Below are 15,817 nucleotides of genomic sequence, written 5' to 3'. Positions count from 1 at the left end.
CAATGACAACTAACATAAGGACATATGACAGACAAAGACAGACCACAATGACAACATCAGGACATAAGACACAGACAGGGACAGACCACAATGACAACTAACATAAGACACAAACAGGGACAGACCACAATGTCAACTAACATAAGGACATAAGGCACAGACTGGGGACAGACCACAATGACAACTAACATTAGGACATAAGACACAGACTGGGGACAGACCACAATGACAACTAACACGAGGACATAAGACACAGAGAGGGACAGACCACAATGACAACTAACATAAAGACATAAGACACATAGGGAACAGACCACAATGACAACAACTGTAAGGACAATTGACACAGACAGGGAACAGACCACAATGACAACTAACATAAGGACATAAGACACAGACAGGGAACAGACCACAATGACAACTAACATAAGGACATAAGACACAGACAGGGAACAGACCACAATGACAACTAACATAAGGACATAAGACACAGACAGGGAACAGACCACAATGACAACTAACATAAGGACATAAGACACAGACAGGGAACAGAACACATGAATACATACTGTAAATCTGATTTATTATATATATATATATGCGTGTGTGTGTTCAAACTAAAAAACTGGAGATTACGTCATGCAGTTTTAAATATAACATTCTATTATGATATAATCACATCAAGATGAGTGTGTAAGCTCAGATTTATAGAGGAAACTAGAGTTGAGGTTACATAGTGTCTACTCGGGTTTCCAGTCTGTCTCTCGTCTTTCAGATGTTTTCTGATAACATTTTAAGCTGCTATTTTGCATCAGCTTTAAGCAAGATACTGCTGAAAACGAACTAACGATCTCCATTAAAGTTCTCTGCTAAAATAAGCGAGCCTATAAATTTTTCTTCCAGTCTGCAGCTGCGTCGGGATCAGTTACGCTCAGCGGCGATGGCGTTATCATCGTGGCTTATATTATGGGTTCATATGTGTGCCTCATTCACCGCATCACGGAGCACTGTTTCAATCTCGCCCACTTGTTTGACCTCTGAGGGAAATCCAGACAATCTGGTGATGATGTCACTTTTCCAAAGCCATCAAGGCCAATTAGTGTCGAACACAAGGACACATGCACTCAGAAAGAAAGGGACACACACACACACACACACACACACACACACACACACACACACACACACACACACACACACACACACACACACACACACACACACACACACACACACACACACACACACACACTACAATTAAGAAATAAGCTTATACAAACAGAGTAATACAATATCTTAAAATGCATTTAGTGGGGGCACTGAAATGGATCTTTTGCTTATTGCCTTTGTCAGCTCTCAAACTGATCTGTCTACATCTTGCCTTCTCTTAGACTTTTTCTTCCCTCCCCCTCTTTGGACAGACGAAATATCGTGCAGGAGATGAGTGAAATCTTGCCTGTTCTGACACACTGAGGTCTGGAACGAAGCATTCGGCCTGAGCAGAAGTAATAACGGTGGCCTTTTTGGACCCGTTTCATCAAGGTCCTCAATTTTTTATTCTTTTTTTTTTCTTTCTTTCTTTCACTCAGCCTGGGGGTATAGAATAACACGGTGCTGACCTGGTGTCTCGTCCTCGTGACAGATTGACAGAAACAGTATTTCTCTCTCTTTTTCGTACAGATGAATGCAAATCTCTCAAGCATTCTTTAATCCGAGAGTCAGCATGAGACAAGGAAAGTTCTGGTGGGATTCAATCCATCACAGTCAGGCTAAAGGGTGCACACAGGACAGTAAGACTGTGTGCACCAGGACTTTGTTCAAAAACCTGTGATTCATGTGGAATATTTGTGGGAACGTTTTTGGGCCACGGCACTCTCAAACTGTGATATGAAACATCCCCACTGCTTTGTAATGTATAATAAAGAGTAATTGTTAAGTGTTTTGTGAAGCATATAGTGCAAAACATCATATATACAGATGATTATTTGACATAATTGCTTAAATCAATAATTTAGAAATATCAACCAGTACTTCATTCTTTGATAATCCAGACACAGATTATTTTAAGAAAATGGTGGAAGTGTAACAGTGTTATAAAGTGTGCAAATTTACCAAGCTACAAATAAAAATGGCGTTAGGTTGGAACATATTGGTTACGTTAAAACTGTCCATAGGCGTGCATGTGTTTGTCTGTCGATATGTGGCCCTGTGATAGACTGGAACCTTCTCCAGGGTGTACCCCTCCTCACACTATATGACTACTAGGATAGGTTCCAGCCCCGTTGTGACCCTTAATTGGAGTAAGTGGGTACAGAAAATGGATGGATATTGGAGTATGTGATCAGAACACTTTCAAATGTGGAAGGGAGTCAACGCAGTCTGATGAAAATTCCCAATGGCTTTACGTAAAGTGATTTAATCTAATGTGTATGCAAAGTATGTTGTGGACATAAATGAGTGAAGCACTTCAGCATCTCACTCTATAATTTAGGTGCTTCAAACGTTTTTCAGTAAATGCTTCTGGGGAGCATTAGCATGGATAAAACCCTTCAGCTTCAGGGGGAAACAAGCTCCCCAGACTCCCCAACTACGGCCCTCTTGACGCCCCACCACTTTAAACATTTTCTTTATTTGCCTCTCACATGCCGAGAAGTTCCTCACCATATCATTTAGGTCCTTCAGACTTTTTTTTTTTTTCCAGGAAATGCTTCTGTGGAGCATTACCATGGATAAAAACCTTCAGCTCCTATGGGGCCAAGGCCCCTAGACTCCCAAACTACAGCTCTGTTAAACCTTCCCCCCCCCCCACCCCCGGCATTTTAAACATTTTTCTTTATTTGCCTTTCATATGCCTAGATGTTCCTCACCATATCATTTAGGTCCTTTGGACTTTTTTCAGTAAATTCTTCTGAGGAGCATTATCATGGCTAAATCCCTTCTGCCCTCCCCCCCAACAACAGCTATCTTGATGCCCCACCATTTTAATCATTTTTCTTTATTTGCCTCTCACATGCTTGGAAGTTCCTCACCAACTAACCATGTCATTTAGGTACTTTACACTTTATTTTTAGTAAATGGTTCAGGGGAGCATTAGCATGGCTAAAACCCTTCAGCTTACTTATTTTCAAAGATCAAAAAAAATTTTTTAACATGTAATTTACACGCTAAATAGTCATGAGACCTATCAAGGTGCACAACGCCTTTCAGTTTAACGTTCCCGGAAGTGTTCAACATTTGACATTTCCTGTTTCATTGTGGACTCAGAATTTGGCATTTCCTGTTTCAGTGTCAGCTTTCCATCTGAATTCTCACGAGATCTCCATTATTGTCAATCCAGGAAGTGTCGATGCAGAAAGTATTCAACATTTGACATTTCCTGTTTCACAGTGGGCTCAAAATTTGGCACGTCCTCTTTCAGTGTCAACTTGCCACTGAATTCCTGTGAAATCCCAGGAGATGTCCTCTATTGGCGATCCAGGAAGTGTTCAAAATGTGAGATTTCCTGTTTCACTCTGGATTCAAAATTTGGCACTTCCTGTTTGGACCTCCCTGTACTATGAGCAAGCGCGTGCCACTTGCACGGCACTTCGCTCATATTTGTTTGTGATATCCTCATGAAATGTAATCGATTTTCATGATGGTATCACAATTTAATTTTGTGATGGTATCATGATCTGCTGTGATACTGGGCTGTTTCGCGGACCCGCCATGGGGTGTTAGGGTTAGACTGCCCCATCACAAAAATCTGCTACATTTCGTGATGGTATCACGATCTAATTTTGTGATGGTATCATGATCTGCTGTGACACTGGGCTGTTTCGTGGACCTGCCATGGAGTGTTGTGGTTAGGGTTAGCATTAAACTGCCACATCACAAAAATCTGCTACATTTCGTGATGGTATCATGATCTAATACCGCAAGAGTGGGCTGAAGAGACAACAAGATTAGCCCTGCTTGACATTGCTGAAGTTGCTCCTGCTTCTTTCAAACAACACCATACTTTGACCTATACACTTTCCTAAAGACAGAATTCAATATAACTATTCACAGAAAACTTCCATGTACCTTATCATTGCTTTGCGTTGGTGTATTCTGACAAAAAAACACAACTTCATGTCTGACACTACTGGACTACAAAATAGGCGGCCATCTTGTCATGACCTATGCATGCGCACCAGGAGGTGTGAACTTCAACAACCGCCACACTTCCTGGTGTGAATATTTTTTTGAAGTTACAGACTCACACAAGACTGAGCCATTTGACACATTAGTCATCATGTAACTGGAATTGTTTGACACTAAATAATTATCTTTAAAAAGCAAGCAAAATGACAAATATTCAGCTTTGCCTTGATAGTGACATTACAGCAAGCTGTGTCATTCCGAACAAATCCTCAGGCATAATTTACAAGCACAGCAGTACTGAAATCATTATTATTTATATCATAAATATGGTGCTGCAATTGAATCAAAAGGATAACATCTGTTGTCCAGACCTCAATAAATAAGCTGCATATGTAGAAAAGACTGAGCCAGTCAGGTTACAGACATTATGGTACATTTGATGCTTTACATTTTTCTTAAATGCTACTTTTGTGGTTTTTGATTAAACAGTTAAGATTTTTTTTTATGGTGCTTTACATGTTTTTTAAATGCTACTTTTGTGGTTTTTGATGAAGCGGTTTAGAATTTTCATGCCTGGAATTTCCATTTTTCCATCATTTAATACGTACAGTAATTTGTTTTATTTGACAGAGTCGAACATCTTATTGGATGACATCACTGGACAACAGCGGTGCTGATTTTCAACATTTGAAATAAGGACTGAAACAGAAGAGAAGATAAAACAGTGTTCTGTTCAACTGTTAACTTAAAGAGTGCAGCATCCACTCCTTACATGTTTGGCCTGAGTCATGCAAATTCATCCTTTGTGTCAAATGGAACCACTTTATGTGTAACTGGCACACAGTTCAATCCATGTTAGCTCCAAACTGTTTGAGTTCAACAGTTATAGCCTTGAGTTTGACCTTCCAAGGTCACTCAAGGTCACCAATAGAAGGGGGATGTATGTATTCTTTCCCTGTACTGGACTACCGTGATGTTGTGTATATGTGCGCTTCAACCAGTTGTGTGCAGTCCTTGACCCCGCTGTATCATTGTGCCTTGATATTCATCAGTGGTTGTTGCCACCTCACACATCACTGTGAGTTGCATGCCAATGCTGGCATTCCCTCTTTGAATGTAAGGCGACATACACATTGGATGACTCTGGTTTACAAGGCTCTTATTGACCTGGTTCCGATTTATTTATCCAGTTTACTTCAGAGATCTGAAGGTTATTGTCCTTTGCGCTTGAATGTAATGTTGTGCGTCCTTGTACCTGGTGTTCGCACTGAAACAGGAAGGAAAGTTTTTAGTTTTTTTGCTCCCTCGGCTTGGAATGTCCTCCAATGTGAACTGAAACTGTCTGGGTTGATTTCTTTTAACGCCTTCCGCTCTATATTAAGAGGCCACAAATGGAATTGTTTTGCACAGTACCCGTGTTTCTAAATTTTAATTTGTCTTTACTCATACGTTGTTACACAAGGGCATTGCCTTATAAGCAGCAGTAAATTGCAGTATTAATAGTCGGAGTTTATCTCTGTATTGTATTTATAAAGTGTTACAGGAATGGCACCTGTGTTTGGTTCACAGTGACTGGTAAAATCGACACCTCACCTGTTGCATTGAGCTTCCCCAGTGAAGAAAACCCACATAAGTTTTGTCTTTACATAAAAATACAGCAATAAGTGTCTTTTCACTTTAAAAAAGTAAAGATTTGCATGTACACACTGTCTTTAAAGCAAACACACTAACTGTCGACTTACGATTTACTGAGCTCATCTCGACAGTGGCCTGACTGTTGCAGATACACAACAGACAGGAACTAACATGTATGATTTTAGGGTTTACAAATGTTTTTGACTGTTAAACTTTATTCACTGTACTCGCAAAAAAAAAAAAAAAAGTTAGCAGACTGAAAGTTAGCAGAAGCTAATTGGTTCATTGATGGTTTTCAAAGTTAGCTGAAAAGCTAATCTGCTAACAAAAAAGTTAGCTAAGATAAATAGCGGTTAGCAGATTAGAGGAACTGTGTCCACCAGTGTGTGTGTGTGTGTGTGTGTGTGTGTGTGTGTGTAAAATCATTCCACCAGAATACCATTCTAAGTATTTTTGATATACTGCTTAAGTGTTGAGTGGTGGCCACGCAGTTAGTGCGCTTGTGTGCAGTGCACAAGGTTCATGGTTCAAACCCTACCCCTGCCCATTTCCCATGTAATATGGAGTTGCGTCAGGAAGGGCATCCGGTGTAAAACTTGTGCCAAACCAACATGCAGAGCCACGTCGCATCTGCTGTGATCACCCTAAGTGAAAAAGGGAGATGCCAAAGGGGCTTACTTACTGTTTACGTATAGCACAACGAGCCGCGGCTTCGTGCAGTTGCATTTGTGTGTCTGTCTGCAGTAGGAATGCAGATTTACAAGGCTGTGCAGCCGTACAGATGTGGAACCAAAGAGCAAGTGTCATGGTGCATCCCATCTCCTCTTGGAGTTCCCCATCTGTCCCACCACACCTCCTCCTTTCCTTCTACACCACCCCCTTTTCCCCAGCAGCAGGAGCTGCAGCATCCCTGCTGGGCATTGCCTGTTTATCTCTTCCGAAGTGGTCATGATTAATGAGGCCCTGAACACATCCTCTCTTTCCCCTGGACCCGGGGAGTCCCGCAGCTGAGTAAACAGGCCCGGTGCTATTCCACCCCTGCTGCCTCGATCCCAGGCCTCAGGTTCTTACACAGGGAACCCCCTCACCCCCACCCCCGTGCCGACCGCAGGTAAAGATCGGGACATTTGTCAGAACTTTACTGTGCTGCCTGTGTCATCGAAGGTCAAAGTGTCAAACTCACAGAAGAAAGAACAAAAAGAAAACAGGGGCATGAATCAGGAAAGAAAAACGCTCTTCTGTCTGCACAGTCAAAGTATTTATACTCGCTGTCCCTAAATCTGTGCGGCATAAACACCAAAGCTTGTCATGAAATCCCCCAGTGTTTTTTAAAATATACACAGTGTGGCTCAGGGGCGTAGCCAGGAATTCATAGTGGGGGGGGGGGGGGGTGAGGGTTGGAATGCACTGTCCACTGTATTTCTGAAGTATTTTTCATTTATCATTTTGAGTATTTCAAGGCAATTCATTATTTTCCATAGCATTTATGTAATTTTGTGCAGTGTTTCCCAATCTTGGTCCTCGGGACTCAATGTACTGCACATTTGGAAACACTGATTTTGTGTTTTAAGTCGTCTGAATCAGTGAATAATTTTCTGAATTGTTGTGGTTCATCTTGTGTTTCACCAGTTTTAAAAAAGTGAATTATTTTCTGAAACAGTTGTTTAATTTATGATTTCAATGGTATTGTAAAAAAAATTCTGCAAGCATGTAATTTAGTGTCTCAGGTGTTTTAGATGAAGACACAATATTACATTTGGTAGTCTGAAAAGTGAATCATTTTGTGAAATATTTGTTTCCGTTTCACTCACTTCAAACCAATGAATTATTTTCTGAAACAGTTATTTCATTTGTAGAATCAAGCATTCCATAACAATTATTCTTAAATTATTCTATAATTTAAGGTTCTGCTACTAGTCCATAAAATTGTTCATGGACTGGCACCTCCCTACCTAGCTAACCTAATTAAACCTTACGTACCGGCTTGGGCTTTGCGTTCTCAGGGTGCAGGACTACTTTGTGTCCCTAGGGTGAATAAGAAGTCAGCGGGCCATAGAGCTTTCTCTTATCTTGGGGAATCTTCTTCACAGACTAAGGTTAATTATGGAGTTCCACAAGGTTCTGTGCTAGGACCAATTTTATTCACTTTATACATGCTTCCCTTAGGCAGTATTATTAGATGGCATTGCTTAAATTTTCATTGTTACGCAGATGATACCCAGCTTTATCTATCCATGAAGCCAGAGGACACACACCAATTAGCTAAACTGCAGGATTGTCTTACAGACATAAAGACATGGATGACCTCTAATTTCTTGCTTTTAAACTCATAAAACTGAAGTTATTGTACTTGGCCCCACAAATCTTAGAAACAGGGTGTCTAACCAGATCCTTACTCTGGATGGCATTACCCTGACCTCTAGTAATACTGTGAGAAATCTTGGAGTCATTTTTGATCAGGATATGTCATTCAATGCGCATATTAAACAAATATGTAGGACTGCTTTTTTGCATTTACGCAATATCTCTAAAATTATAAAGGTCTTGTCTCAGAGTGATGCTGAAAAACTAATTCATGCATTTATTTCCTCTAGGCTGGACTATTGTAATTCATTATTATCAGGTTGTCCTAAAAGTTTCCTGAAAAGCCTTCAGTTAATTCAAAATGCTGCAGCTAGAGTACTGACAGGGACTAGAAGGAGAGAGCATATCTCACCCATACTGGCCTCTCTTCATTGGCTTCCTGTTAATTCTAGAATAGAATTTAAAATTCTTCTTCTTACTTATAAGGTTTTGAATAATCAGGTCCCATCTTATCTTAGGGACCTCATAGTACCATATCACCCCAATAGAGCGCTTTGCTCTCAGACTGCAGGCTTACTTGTAGTTCCTAGGGTTTGTAAGAGTAGAATGGGAGGCAGAGCCTTCAGCTTTCAGGCTCCTCTCCTCTGGAACCAGCTCCCAATTCAGATCAGGGAGACAGACACCCTCTCTACTTTTAAGATTAGGCTTAAAACTTTCCTTTTTGCTAAAGCTTTTAGTTAGGGCTGGATCAGGTGACCCTGAACCATCCCTTAGTTATGCTGCTATAGACTTAGACTGCTGGGGGGTTCCCATGATGCACTGAGTGTTTCTTTCTCTTTTTGCTCTGTATGCACCACTCTGCATTTAATCATTAGTGATTGATCTCTGCTCCCCTCCACAGCATGTCTTTTTCCTGGTTCTCTCCCTCAGCCCCAACCAGTCTTAGCAGAAGACTGCCCCTCCCTGAGCCTGGTTCTGCTGGAGGTTTCTTCCTGTTAAAAGGGAGTTTTTCCTTCCCACTGTCGCCATGTGCTTGCTCACAGGGGGTTGTTTTGACCGTTGGGGTTTTTACGTAATTATTGTATGGCCTTGCCTTACAATATAAAGCGCCTTGGGGCAACTGTTTGTTGTGATTTGGCGCTATATAAATAAAATTGATTGAATTGATTGATTGATTATCGTGCCCCTATTCTGTGGAATGATCTCCTGCGTCAATAGAACAGTACCATTCTGTAGAGACTTTCAAGTCCAGACTTAACACGCACGTATTTTCCCTTTCGTATGGCTAGCATACTGGTACAGTTTTGTTTTACGCTTTTTACTCTTTTAATTCATTTATTAGTAATTGGAGCGGGCTGCGGCCTCAACTTTACCTAAATTCTGAGTATTTCCTGTGTTTCCTGTTGTTTAATGCTGGCAAATTATACTGTATTTCTTGTCTTTCTGATGCCTGATTCTGTTTTTCTCTCTGTTTTAGGTGCAGCTCCATCCAGAGATGGGTGTGTTTTTGTGCTGGAGAGCCTCCTGTCCTGTGCACCAACAGCATTTCCTGTATATTCGTTTTGTGAATTGTTCTGTAATTTATGTCTGTAGCATGGCCCAAGCAGAGGGTCACCCCTTGGAGTCTGGTCTGCTTGAGGTTTCTTCCTCAGATTGAGTTTTTCCTTACCACTGTTGCTCTGGGGGTTAGTAAGGTTAGACCTTACTTGTGTGAAGCGCCTTGAGGCAACTCTGTTGTTATTTGGCGCTATATAAATTAAAATAAATTGAAATTGAATTGAAATTCTCTGAAACAGAATAGGTCCCTCAGCGGAATAAGGAGTCTGGCTACTCAGCTAACCTGAGTTTGATTCCCGGTCCTTGGACAAAATGCTTCATGGATGGGCTGAGACTGGCTGGGGAAGTAACCGGTGATAGAATGGTGCTCCATTGAGGGGGAGTCATAGACTCTCCTACACTTTAGAAACTGGGGGTAAGCACCAAAGGGCCTCAGGGGTGTTATAGGATTTTCTGAAACAACGATTTCATTTAATGTTTCAAGTGTTTTGAAACAGTGATTTCTTGTTCAAAGTCTATATTTGTTTTTAACTTTTCAAAGAAAAAAAACTCATTTTGTGAAGCCTTTAGTTAATTTAGTTTCAATCACTTTTAAAAGCAGTTATTTTTTCATTACCCGAGGCCATCAAATATGGCCATCGGGTATTGCGAAGGCTTTTTGTCCATCCGTCCGTTTGTCTGTGCTCAGCATAAGTTCAGTCCTATTACTCTCAGCGTCTTGAAATTCACAGGGAACATTCATGGGACATAGACCTTGGACAAGTTCAAAGATGGTTAACTTTGATGTATTTTAAGAGGTTAAAAAAAAAAATCACATTCTTTTGCAAATTGATCCATGTTGTTTTTGAGTGATGTGGGTGACAGCCAATCAGAGTAGAGTTGCACCATGACGTCAGTCGCTACTGTCTTCAAAATCGCTTTGTTTTGTGTGTTTATATACATGTTTCTCATACATTATGTAAATGCTAGTACACACTTCTCAAACTGAAAACACTGTTTTTGGAACCTAATAACACATCTGAACTTATTTGCAAGACATTTTGCCGAGATTAGCATGGTGACATCACTTCCTGGTGTAGCTACTTGCTAACAGCTTTGTTTCTGGTATATTATGTAAACGTTAGTGAGAAATAAACACTTCTAAAACTGAAAACGTTGTTTTTGTAAACTGATAACACCTCTCGAGTTATTTACAAGCCATTTTGTAGACATTAGCTTGCACGCTAACTTTCAGTAACTCAATGCTAACTTTTTATGGAGTCAAATTTGTCTCATGAATAACTGCAAATGCACAGAGAGTAATCTACAAATATTCCTTGATTTGCACAAGAACAAATGATGATTTGATTTGTACTTGTATAAATTGTACGCGATCTCTCCGTTCAAGGCAATGATAGTTGTCAGCTGGCTGTTAGAAGCAAGTTAGAGACAATAAAAAAAAATGGCTGATTTTAGTAAAGCAGCATACAGCACAAGCATCTTGTCACAGAGCGGACAGTCACGGAAGCAAGAATTCTCATCTTTGGATTGGCCACTTTGCCGAAGTGACATAGCTCCGACCTTGAGAATTAAACAACTGCAAATGATAAAGAACACAATGCTCATATGGCCAAGAGTATTTTAGCATTGTGTTATATTTTTGAGTTTCCTAACAATCATTTTCTGAAGCATGTATTGCTTTTCAAGTAGTGTTTTAGATGTCTTGAAACAGTAAATTATTTTCCGAAGTACGTTTCATTTACTGTTTTGAACATTTTAAATATTCAGTTCATTTAACTTCAAATGCTTCAAACCAATAAATCATTATGGAACCAACAGTTTGTATTTTGAAAAGGTTCAAATGCTTTGAAACGTCTTTTTTTCTGAAATAGTTGTTACATTTATCTTTCTGAGCATTTGCACAAGCAAACAGTTTATTGAGTTTCAAGCTTTTCAAATAATGTATTATTGCGTGAAGGAGTTATTTATTTCTGAGTTCCAACTTTTTTGGGACACTGAATTGTTTGAAAAGCAAATTGTTTGTTTGGTTCAAAGTTTCACAAAGCTTTGTTACTGCTATCGTTATGTGTGGAATATGTTGGGAGGATTTTAAACCCCAAAATACACCCTGTAGTTATGCCTGTGCTGTGGCTGTAGATTTATTACTCTCATATATGTAATTTAAAAAATGCATTAGTTTTTTTTGGGGGGGGGGGTTTTGGCAGCTGGTATTCTCAGACCTGCTGAGCACATATGACCTTATTTTAACAACAAATGAATACTTTAGTCATATAGAGAGATATACAGTACGCAAGGTTAAAACATAATGAAGTTGCCATGTAAGAAGAGATGCTGAATTATTGGTTCAGTATGAGCAATGACTGAAAGTAACCACTCACATTGTGCACAGTACGTGATGTGTTCCAACCCCGCCTGACATCTTTTTAACTATTAAGTTATACTAAATGTAACCGTAAATATGTCCTGATTTAGACGAAAGGATTTTTTGAGACCAAACCATAAATATTCAGTGCGCTTGCTTTTAAAATTTAGGAATCTCATAAAATTCTCGTGGTGCTTTATACAAACCATATGAATATATATATATATATATATATATATATATATTTTTTTTTTTTTTTGATGAGTGCTGCCTGCTTGTTTGCAGATCTATCCAACATGACAAATGGCAAATTTTTGCAAAGATTTATTTCTAGCTACTCGTCTTAAGATTGATGCGTTGATCCTCGTGCTGTGACAGGACGACTAATCGAAACAGAGGCTCAAACGACAAACGCATTAGTGGCGGATCGAGAACAACGTAATTGTCAACACCGTATGAAATTTAAAAGAGCTTTTATCCAGCAGGAGTTCCCCCCAGAACCACCAGAACACAAAATGTTTCCACATCTACGACGTGTCAAATGTCGTCACTTAACAAGACAAATACTGTTTCCGTTACTGTTGTATTTGTTTAGGATAAAGCTACGTACCAACATTTGTTTTTTGAGTCCAACCACAGTGTCAAATGTTTGTTCAGGGCTCTGCAAAGTAAACGTTCTCCATTAACCGCCCTAAAGTAAATTTAACAACTCTGACGCTTGCCGGTGTCCGGTTTTTCCACAGGTGATGTCACACTGACACACCAGTTGCTTCACTTTTGGTCCCATTTGTCAAACGGCATCATTTTGGGGTTGTTTGTCTTTGGAAATGTTGAACAAAACACGGCCACGACACAACAGTGCTGTCGTCTATATGGGAAATTTTGCAGAGTAAAATAAACTCTGCCGGGTCTACATTTGGTCTCAGTCCAAATAGAATTAAATAAACTCTATCACAGTGTAAAATAAACTCTATCACAGTGTAAAATCAACTCTGTCATGCTGTGATTGACGCTTATTGGAGTGGAAAAAACTTGATTTGATAAGACGATAGCCGATTTCACACTATGATATAGTTTATTTATTTCTTAATGGAGTGGGACCAAATGTAGCCCTGGCAATGTAGCCCCCCCCACTAGGTAAAATCTTACCAGGTGTATTTGCCACATTTCTAGTCAAATCTAGTCAAATCTTCACGCACTATAACACGCAATCCCTTACCAAGTAAAATTTCAGGAAGATATAAGGGCTTTTTGTAATTGGCTAATTTAAAGACCTTTATTTTACATTGTAAATTTTAGGGTACCCCTCATGCACGCTGACGTGGATATTCTTGATCAGGGAGCAGGGACCAGGCACCCACCCCCACTGTTTATGCACAAAACTGAAGGTTTGACATGGACGTACAGTCCTATTAATAATCTTGCCTGACAACAAGCAGATTGTGGTTTTGGTTCCACCAAAGTCCAGTTCTTTTCTGTTTGCCACTTCCTTTTGTGTGTGTGTTTCATCTCACCATCAAAACATACATGTCGCATTCCATCTCCCAGCAGGGGACTGTAACAAGACTGGAAAATAACTTACTATGCACATTAATCCACTTTGAAACCACATGCTGTGGGGAAAGTGCTGTGCTGCTATGGGGTCACCCCCATAGGTGTGCACCAATTGCAACTGAATGCGCACTCCTCTATCTGATCTGATCCTATAATTTAGGTCAAACATTTAATTTTTCTTTAATTTTCACATAAGACTGCAGAAAATGTACCTTTCTACTGAGTGTTCCCTTGGACTTTGTTGTCTACGGGGTGGAGGGTGTGGGAGGTTGGGGGGTGCCTGGTCTGTCTGTCCCCATGTCTACCCATCTGTCTCTGGGCTGGGATTGGAGAGGTGTGGGGTGAAAGATGGGGAGCCAGGCAGATGTGCAGCCAATAAGTGGTGACATGGGTGAGAGACAACAGTCTGAGAAGCTGTGGGAAGTCAGAGACAAAAATACCGCAAAATTATCAACTTTTATTAAATCCATAATTATTTTCGATGCATATTAAACTATTTTAAAGTCCAGACCTCCACATTCTTCCAGAGGTTAATCTTCAAAATAAATATTTCCCTTTAAAAAACAGTTTCATATGTCAAAGTTCTTCATTTGTTGATGTACGTAAATGTCTTAAAGCAGCTGAGCCGGACGCCTGTGAAGCATCTGTCTCCTACCGTCTGATGTGGCAGCGAGACACAGCTGGGCCGAGGCTCCACGTGAGGGCGGCTTGAACTCAAGGTTTGATTTCAACTCGGGAGAAGGTGAAAATAGCGTTTGATGGCGTATGCGGCCACGAGCTGCCTGCACATGGCTGCGTGTGACACCTTTGCACATGTGCAAGTATTCGGCATCAGTGTGCGAGCTCATGCCCGTGAATATATTTCTGTGCGCGCGTGAGGGTCAGCGATCACGGCCTGTCTGTCTGAGGTTTTGTCCCCCCCAGGGGGGCCGCGGCTGTTCATTGGAAAAGCTCTCTGACGCTCTTCCTCTTTCTCTCGCTCTCACACACAAACAGAGGCGCTGCCTTCGTGAGGCACAAATCCCCACTTCCTCTGAAACTTCCAGCGCCGCTTTTTTCCTGTCCAAATTCCACAGCCATTAAACTTTCCTGGCAGGCATTCAGAAAACAACTCAGAAAAAGAGACACCGAGGGGCGGCGGCGGTGGCGGCGGGTGGGTGGGTTGTATTGAGCGAACGTTTACTCGTGTACCTCTTTTTCTCTTCTCGGCCGTCCTGCTGACTACCTTTAATAAAGCTCTGACCTCATAGTTGTTTTCGTTGTTGATCGGGTTTCAGAAAGGCGTCTACTGGTTTTCGCAAAGGGTCACGACGAGGTGTCGAGGCCTTACTACCCACCCCCTCGCTCCTGCTCTCCAAACGTGTCCGCTTCCACAAACCCAAAAAGATCAGATGATGTAAACCACACCGTCAGATTAGTTTAAGGTAAATACTCAACTTGAGGTTGTGATTTTTTTTTTTAACACATTATTACCGCCGTTGCGTTGGTTAAGCGGGGGTAGTCACCCAACACAAACAACATGGTCTCCCACTCAGTGGGACAGCTGAGAGAGAGGTGGTGCTACCGTGTTGGACGGCTTCTCACATTCTCACTTTTCTGTCGATTGTGTCTGAGGAACATTACGCGGGGCTTTAGGCAACTTTACGACCATTTGCAGCGGCCACATCTGGTGTTTGGTGTACCGTCTATTTCCGAAAATAAAAGCCGAACTACGTCCCAGTTTTGTCAAGCTGCATTTTAATGGTGATATTTAGTAATTCGGTGAAAACAACAATAATTTTTTTTCTTTTTTTGTGAAAAGATAAATTGAAAAAGTACAGATTCATGGCTTCATTTGGGGCAAAAAGATTTGAATCAGTCCAAATTTAAGTCACCCCTTCTTGTTCCGTTACAGCCGGAACAAGCTCCTCATCAACACACAACTTGTTGTTAGTAGGGACCAAGCTCCGACTTCCGGTGCTGGAAAATGAAGCCAATGCAGAAGTGCCCATGCTTGCAGCTCCTTGAATGGCCACTTAAGGGTGGCTCCAAAAGAGAGTAATTTCTCTTAGGCTGCGTTCACACCGGGCGCGACACGAGCAACAGCAGCGACAGGTTGCCATGTAATCCCTATGGAGCGTTTTGGCGCTAAGTCACGCAGCGCGACACGATGGACGTGAATGAAGCGACGCGAGTGAAGCAATTTTGAGCGATTGGCATGTTTGTGGTGCGATATTGTGTCGCGTCACGTTGCGTTGCCATCCTCCCCAAGTTGAAAAATCTGAACTTTTTCGTCTTGTC

This window comes from Thalassophryne amazonica, chromosome 18 (assembly GCF_902500255.1).
Source record: "Thalassophryne amazonica chromosome 18, fThaAma1.1, whole genome shotgun sequence".
Taxonomy (NCBI): domain Eukaryota; kingdom Metazoa; phylum Chordata; class Actinopteri; order Batrachoidiformes; family Batrachoididae; genus Thalassophryne; species Thalassophryne amazonica.
The sequence above is the reverse complement of the archived record's forward strand: the minus strand, read 5'-3'. Positions refer to the sequence as shown.